This window comes from Platichthys flesus, chromosome 6 (genome assembly GCF_949316205.1).
Source record: "Platichthys flesus chromosome 6, fPlaFle2.1, whole genome shotgun sequence".
NCBI lineage: Eukaryota > Metazoa > Chordata > Actinopteri > Pleuronectiformes > Pleuronectidae > Platichthys > Platichthys flesus.
In genome coordinates, this window is record NC_084950.1 from 19,289,292 (window position 1) to 19,297,613 (window position 8,322).

An 8,322-nucleotide genomic window follows, 5' to 3' on the forward strand; every position below is an offset into this window, starting at 1 on the left:
CCAAATGAAAACATAACCGCTGTGGATGTTAGGACTCAAACAACCAGTAAATTATCAGAAAAAAATGCCATTTCTTTCAATCAACTCATGCAGTAATCATTTCACCTCTTATTAGATTTGAATCACACCTCAAGATGTCATGGCAGAGTATTTGATTCAACTTGCAGTAATCACACCTCGGGTGAATCCAATAACCTGTGGTACTGTATAATACTAAGCATGCATTGTAGATATGGAAGCTGTTGCTGTGTCACCTGCTCAAGGTACTGATGTTTATGGTTCTTTGGTTCCTTAACATGGCCGACGAGCCTTTGACTCCCCCTACCACTCAAAAGAAGGGGAAGCAAAGGTAACTGGAGGAAAAAAACTGAGAAGACTAGTCACCTCTGCCTGAAGGGGTTCCACCGTAATTGAAACTGAAATACAATCTCAAGGCAGCACAGTGTCAGGGTGTCACAGGAGACACCTAATTGGGGGCAACCCCTTGTACGTCAGGCGGTGATTAAGCCGGAGATGGTGTTAGAGGAGTGGAACAAGTTTAATTGAGTGTGTTGAAAAAGTTGATAACTTCTGAGGTTTCTGCTCATTTGTGTGATCTCTACATTTCTGGTTATCTGCCAAGACTAAGGGGCTAATTCTTCTGATCAGCTTTTAGGAACCGGAGGATGAGTATTCACGTAAAAAAGGTGATGCAACAAGGATGTCCATAATTGGCTGCAAATCAAAGCACCTCTATTGGATTTGCACCTGCTTTAATGAAATAGGCTGTGATGTCTCACTCTTTGAAGAGAGGCCGCTTCTTTTTTTCCATTTGGAACATGGAGTTGTTACTGGATTTGTGACAAATAGGATCAAAACAAAAGACATGCTACAAAGCAGATTGCAAATTAGCTTGCTGAACAAAAGATCTAAAGAGAATGATTAAATGTGTGTTATTGTTTGATGTGATCTATAAAAGTGTCTTGATCTGAAATGAGGTTTGTGCTAAATGCAGTTGTCCCCAGAATTCGATTTTCTTTAAAGAAAAATTTAATACAACATAAAATGTAATTTTGTATCGCTTTTGCACTCAGATTGTTGATAAAGTATAAATAATAGATAAATAAAAACCTTGCACTTACTAATCAATTTTGCTTATGTGTGTGAAAAATGTAAGCTATCATAGTATTAATATCCGACAAAGCTTGCTCAGCTCAGCCAGTGACAATTTAGCGTAGACCAGTATTTTCCTCTAGTGTACGTTCATTGTATTTGGTATAAGCTGCCTGAGAGAGAGAATGCATTGGTTTCCATAGCAATTGTTGGCAATGTCACATGGTTACCAGGGAACTAGTCCTGTGATTCTTCTGAATTTATCTGTTTGTGTTTGGCAGGCCTCCAGCTGCCGCTTATATAGAACAAAGCCATATCTTGTCATCACACTTAGAACTGTCAATGAGATTTGAAAGGTCGGACTTTCAGAGACGTGATGTGTAACGGAGGAACAAAAGAAACCTCCTGGGTATTTCACATAAAGCGCCTTGATTACAACCTAACAGGAGGACAACAGTGGGTCATGTGCAGGTCAAGAGGACCACACAGAAGCTACATTAACCCTGGAACTCCATTTGGATTGGACTGATAAATGCTCGGCAGATGTGGGTAACAGAGTAAAAACCAAGTGCATTGTGGGGCACACTGAGTGAAGATGAAGATTAAGAGCAGAAGCCGTAATGATTAATTTATGTAAATAATCTATGAATCCCTCTTCCATGCCTTAGTTTCACCTTTGACAAAGAACCCCAAATGCTCCATTTGTCTGAACCTATGATCCATGTTTTCAACATGGGTTTGATTACCAGGGTTTGGGAGTTATACATTATAAGCGTCTGAATAACAATAATCCCATTACAAATATCTCAATCTGATACATTATAGATATTTCTCTCAAACCAGACTATTGTTATTAGATTATCTGAGCTAAGTCCATCATCGCTCAGAACCATGTTTAAAAAAATACATTGTACCTGTGAATTGGTAAATTAAAACATTTACGTAGATTTAGACAAATTTGACATCAAGTCTGCTGATATGGATTATAAATTATACTATTGATCGCTATACAAGGTTTCAAATTTATATAATGTATAATATATATATATAACAAGCAAACGTAAAGATGGAGTGATATACTGGTTTGTGTTGAAATGTAACTGCCAATTATGTTGATTAGTACCAGTATGAGTATGAGTAGTACTCCTGACTGCTGACCAACACTACAGTTTTCTACGGCAAATTATTTCGTGTCAACCAAATCACTGTAACATGTAGAGACAGTGTGAGAAATCTAATTCACCAGAGTGTTCACAGGGTGACGACAGGCTTCCAGCTCATCTGCTTAATGAGAACAGCGACTTGATTGAACACTCCTCTCCTGTGAATCCTTTAAACACCACCCTTCATCCAATCAGACATCACAGCAATCATGCTTCTCCACAGGCTAATGAAACATGACCTGATACTTCTCAGTTTAGAAAAAGGCGGTTGAACACCAACTTGCTCATGATTCAACAATCCCCATCAAGTTCTGCTGAAGGGAAACACCAACTTTACTATACCAACAATTCATTGATTCATATCTTTGAAATAAACCTTACTAACATATAACACAGATCTTTATCTGAAGATTTTAAACAGCAGCCATCTCTAGTCCATTTACTCCTGCCATTCATTATTCCATATCCTGTGTCAGAGTGCCCTCTGCTGTTCTGGTAGGTACACTGCACTTTGACCAAGGTATAGTTGATGACAACACTTTTTTATCAGTATGTGTCCACGTACAGAATATCAGGTGTGTGGTCAATTCTCGATTCTATGACGCATCACGATGCAGTAGGGTTAGGACAGAAAATAAAATCGATCATAGTCTGCGACATTCATTTTTCATCCATCACTGCATTATTGTTTCTGCCGCTGTTTCAGGATCAGGGCAGATTCACATTGTGGGTCATCTCATGTCCGGGGGGCTGTAGGAGTGTCCTCCCTCCACACTCCCCAGCTGACCTGTGCTCACTTTACACTGTACACACTAATCAGATGTTCTAATGACAACTCATGTACTTGAAGTTTACTTTGGGCTTGGTATGTGGAACTAATTACTATGATTTGGGCAACAGTTGAGAATAAAGATGTGTGCTGAAGTATTGTACTTTTTATGTACATGTACTTTACTTGAGTATATCCAGTTTCTGTTCCAAGTCAGAAATAGATTTGTTTCCTACTTTAAGTTTATCATATTAGTTTAATAAATTCACTAGTTGAATTTCAGATTCAGGATTAAAAAAAATAATCCATAAATAAATGATTGACGTCTTCTTAATGCTTGAGATTGAATTCAAATTTTCATTATGCACATATAGAGATCAGATTCTGCCTTTATGTCATCGTAAGTTATGAATACAACGAAATCAGAAGTACCACTACTTGGAGCATAAAACACACACAATCACACAAAAGGATCAAACAAACAACAACAGACTTAGAATGAATAAAATATATAAATATACTAATAAAGATACATTTCTCTATTACACCAGTACATGTTAGTTTGAGTTTGGGTCACTGTGTTGTCGAGTTCCGTGTTGTGATGGCCTTGGGGAAGAATTGTCAGCCCCGGTTTGCAAATTATGATCTTACACGTAAAAACCATGAACTTCAAAATGTCATTATTAATCATTGATTGTTCACAGAGTGATTTACAATGGGGGGGGGGGCAAAACTGTACGTGCAGCCATATTGGAAGTACCTCTTTTGTACATTACTTGTAGCTTGTGGGACAACATTACAATTCAAGGGTAGATGCTGTACTTTAGTAGCTGGCAACAGTCTGCCCTTAATTCCAAGATCGATTCCACATAGACCCTATGTGGAGATACTATGTGAGGATTGGTGACTTTCTACAATCTTATGAGTCTCCTTGGAGACCGACAAAAATTGCCGTCGCCGACTATATTTCAAGTCGTCTAGGCGGGGTATTGGGTAAAGTTTTCAACTAGCAATAATCACGCCTCGGATAAACCTCATAGGCTACGATACTGCCACTGCGCAAAGCTGACGATAAGTTACGTTCAACACCAACTGACTCCGCTCCGCAAGCCTATCCGTTATGGTTTCATGCACATGTTGTTTCATGTAGCAGTTACGTGTGAAGTATTCAACAGAGGATCGGACCAGGGACCACACATGTAACTTTAGATAAATAAAAAACTAAAATAAAAGAGTTTGGCACTGTAGATGACGTCAAGCCCGGTACGTCTTTGTTTACTGTTCTCTAAACTCAGAGGGAGTAAAATAAAAAACAGTTTAGACTGGACCCTGTCATTAGTGACATTATAACCACATATCAGTCGCTGGTTTAGTAAAGAACTGGTCGTGTTTTCGAAAGCTAAATAAATAATGGATACATATTTGTTAAACCTGATATATGTCGTTAGTGAACAGAAAGAAGTCATTTTTATATTGAAGCTATACGACAATCACACGTGGTCATGTCGCTGGTCTCGATTTATTTAGTAGTATTTATGTTTAAACAGTTATATGAGTCTCATTAGAAACCGACAAAAATTGCCGTCGCCGACTATATTTCAAGTCGTCTAGGCGGGGTATTGGTTAAAGTTTTCAACTAGCAACAATCACGCCTCGGATAAACCTCACAGGCTACGATACTGCCACTGCGCAAAGCTGACGATGGGTCACGTTCAACACGCACTGACTCCGCTCCGCAAGCCTATCTGTTATGGTTTAAAGACCATGTGGTTTCGTGTAGAAGTGAAGTCTTCAACAGACGAACACCAAGTTACTCAAGTAACTTTAGATAAATAAAAAACTAAACTATAAGCGTTTGCCACTGTAGATGACGTCAAGCCCTGTACGTCTTTGTTTAGAGTTCTCTAAAAGGGGTAGAATAAAAAACAGTTTTGACTCGAGCGTGTCATCAGTGACTTTATAACCAAAAGTCAGTCGCTTGTTTAGTAGAGCACTGGTCGTGTTTAAAAAGCTAAATAAATGAAGGATTAATATTTGTTAATCCTGATACATATCGTTAGTGAGCATAACTAAATCATATGTATGAGTGAAATTTTGTCATATGTATCCTCTAATCATATCTATTTGTGTTTATTTTATAACAGTTATATGAGTCTCCTTAGAGACCGACAAAAATTGCCGTCGCCGACTATATTTCAAGTCGTCTAGGCGGGGTATTGGGTAAAGTTTTCAACTAGCAATAATCACGCCTCGGATAAACCTCATAGGCTACGATACTGCCACTGCGCAAAGCTGGTGATGAGTCATGTTCAACACCAGCTCCCTCCGCTCGGCAAGCCTATCCGTTATGGTTTCATGCACATGTTGTTTCATGTAGCAGTTACGTGTGAAGTCTTCAACAGCGGGTCGGACCAGTGACCACACATGTAACTTTAGATAAATAAAAAACTAAACTAAAAGAGTTTGGCACTGTAGATGACGTCAAGCCCGGTACGTCTTTGTTCACTGTTCTCTAAACTCAAAGGGAGTAAAATAAAAAACAGTTTAGACTGGACCCTGTCATTAGTGACATTATAACCACATATCAGTCGCTGGTTTAGTAAAGAACTGGTCGTGTTTTAGAAAGCTAAATAAATTAAGGATTCACATTGGTTAAACCTGATACATGTCGTTAGTGAACAGAAATAATACATTATATTTATTTTTCGAAGTTATAACACATACACACGTAGTTATATCACTGATCTCAATATATTTAATAGTATTTACGTATCAACAGATATGTGTCTCCTTAGAGACCAACAAAAATTGCCGTCGCCGACTATATTTCAAGTCGTTTAGGCGGGGTATTGGGTAAAGTTTTCAACTAGCAATAATCACGCCTCGGATAAACCTCATAGGCTACGATACTGCCACTGCGCAAAGCTGACGATAAGATTCGTTCAACACCAACTGACTCCACTCCGCAAGCCTATCCGTTATGGTTTAAAGCTCATGTGGTTTCATTAAGCTGTGACGTGTGATGTGTGAAGTCTTCAACAGACGATCAGACCAAGAAACACACATGTAACTGTAGATAAATAAAAATCTAAATTAAAAGGGGTTACTATTGTAAATTACGTCAAGCCCGGTACGTCTTTGTTTAGGGTTCTCTAAACTCAGAGGGAGTAAAATAAAGAACTTTTTCGACTCGACTGAGTCATCAGTGACATTATAACCACAAATTAGTCGCTTGCTTAGAAAAGAACTGGTCATGTTTAAGAACGCCAAATAAGTAAACAATTCATATTTGTTCAACCTGATATTTGTCGTTAGTGAACAGAAATAAGACACGCATATATATATAGAGAAGTTTCAGAAAAAGTAAGATGTAGTCATTTCATTGTTCTCTTTGCATTCAGTAATGTTTGTGTTTTGACAGATATATGAGTCTCATTAGAAACCGACAAAAATTGCCGTCGCCGACTATATTTCAAGTCGTCTTGGCGGGGTATTGGGTAAAGTTTTCAACTAGCAATAATCACGCCTCGGATAAACCTCATAGGCTACGATACTGCCACTGCTCAAAGCTGACGATAAATTACGTTCACCACCTGCTGACTCCGCTCCGCACACCTCCCTGTTATGGTTTAAAGCTCATGTGGTTTCATGTAGCAGTGACGTCTGATGTGTGAAGTCTTCAACAGACGATCATACCAAGTTACACATTTAACTGTAGACAAATAAAAATCTAAATTAAAGACATTACCACGTTAAATGACGTAACGCCCGGTACGTCTTTGTTTACGGTTCCTAAACTTAGAAGCAGTGAAATAAAAAGGTTTTGAGTCGACCCCGTCATTAGTGACATTATGACCACTAATCAGTCGCTTGTTTAGTTAAGAATTGGTCGTGTTTTAGAAAGCTAAATAAATAAAGGATTCATTTTTGTTAAACCTGATACATGTAATGAGTGAATAGAAATAAATCGTATATATAATGAAGATCCAGAAGACTTAGTGTATCCAACTCGGTGCTCAAGTTATATTCAGCAGATTTTACATTTTAACAGAAGTAGGAGTCTCCTGAGAGACCGACAAAAATTGCCGTCGCCGACTATATTTCAAGTCGTCTAGGCGGGGTATTGGGTAAAGTTTTCAACTAGCAATAATCACGCCTCGGATAAACCTCATAGGCTACGATACTGCCACTGCGCAAAGCTGACGATCAATTGTGTTCAACACAGTCTGACTCCGCTCCACACTACTCTCTGTTACGGTTTCAAGCACATGTGGTGTCACGTGATCAACGTCCTTATATATCGTTCTGCTGATGAAATATATATATATATGAATAGTATGTTATGAAATATGCACTATACATATAAAGATATAATCCCTACTGAACGGGACTTGATCATATTTATATTATTCGACAGATAGGTCTGTATACCCCTCCCATTCTTCAAGTCTCTCACTTCAAACGGCGGGGTACCCAGAATGCCTTGCGAATCAATGACAAATGTAGTATTTTCTCCATCAATAGGGATTTACAAATTAAGACAATGATAGTAATATCTTAGTTTAATATAACGTCATCGTATTGTGGTCCATTTTTTCACAACAACCCTACAAACAAGACCACGAGCGCTGTCTTTTTTTGCATTAAAATGCCGTCGAGTATTGATGACGTGTCGGGTTTTCGCGACGACTACTGATGACAGAACGGCTTCTTCGAGGGCTGTCCCAATTCGTAGGGGAAGATTGTAACCACTCCCCCTAGTGGCAAAATAACTCTCGAAAATAAGCGGTAGGTGTTGGGCCAAAGGGTGAAACATGCAATTACATTTTGTGTAACTTCTCAGAGTATCCTTTGATATTCCACTTATATAACCTTTTGATGAAATAATGATAAACATAACACATTCTAATGAATTATTATTGAACTCTTATACACAGGGTTCATACACATATTGACCAATGGATTTCCATGACTTTTCAATGACTTTTCAATAACTTTAACCAAATTTCCATGACCGAACATTTGGTGAAATCTCAGTGTATACGCCAAAAAGTAACAAAATGTAGTATTTAAACGTAAACGTTTTAGAGTAGTAGTATGGATGTAGCCTCTAGCATTAAAGCCCTTTAGCAAATGATCTGATATGTTGCATTATTAACTGAACGGGTGGTAACCACAATAAAGTCATGGAATTATCTTTTTATTTTATTTTAATATTACACTTTATCAAATTAAGGTTATTTCTTGTAACTGTACTGGCCAGTTAATAATTCATTTTCAATAACACAAAAAAATATT

At 38.1% G+C, this 8,322-nt stretch overlaps 6 non-coding genes across 6 annotated transcripts; all 6 read right to left on the bottom strand.

The window, feature by feature from the left end:
• Positions 1 to 3,950: 3,950 nt before the first annotated feature.
• On the bottom strand, positions 3,951 to 4,091 carry LOC133955901 (U4 spliceosomal RNA). The gene has a single exon (XR_009920948.1). It is a non-coding gene; the product is annotated as a U4 spliceosomal RNA (small nuclear RNA).
• A 489-nt stretch (positions 4,092 to 4,580) lies between these two features.
• On the bottom strand, positions 4,581 to 4,721 carry LOC133955915 (U4 spliceosomal RNA). The gene has a single exon (XR_009920962.1). It is a non-coding gene; the product is annotated as a U4 spliceosomal RNA (small nuclear RNA).
• Positions 4,722 to 5,177: 456 nt separating this feature from the next.
• Positions 5,178 to 5,318, bottom strand: LOC133956042 (U4 spliceosomal RNA). Its single transcript, XR_009921079.1, has one exon. It is a non-coding gene; the product is annotated as a U4 spliceosomal RNA (small nuclear RNA).
• A 492-nt stretch (positions 5,319 to 5,810) lies between these two features.
• LOC133956030 (U4 spliceosomal RNA) lies at positions 5,811 to 5,951 on the bottom strand. The gene has a single exon (XR_009921067.1). It is a non-coding gene; the product is annotated as a U4 spliceosomal RNA (small nuclear RNA).
• Positions 5,952 to 6,454: 503 nt separating this feature from the next.
• Positions 6,455 to 6,595, bottom strand: LOC133955941 (U4 spliceosomal RNA). Its single transcript, XR_009920986.1, has one exon. It is a non-coding gene; the product is annotated as a U4 spliceosomal RNA (small nuclear RNA).
• Positions 6,596 to 7,084: 489 nt separating this feature from the next.
• Positions 7,085 to 7,225, bottom strand: LOC133955865 (U4 spliceosomal RNA). Its single transcript, XR_009920914.1, has one exon. It is a non-coding gene; the product is annotated as a U4 spliceosomal RNA (small nuclear RNA).
• Between the last annotated feature and the right edge of the window lie 1,097 nt (positions 7,226 to 8,322).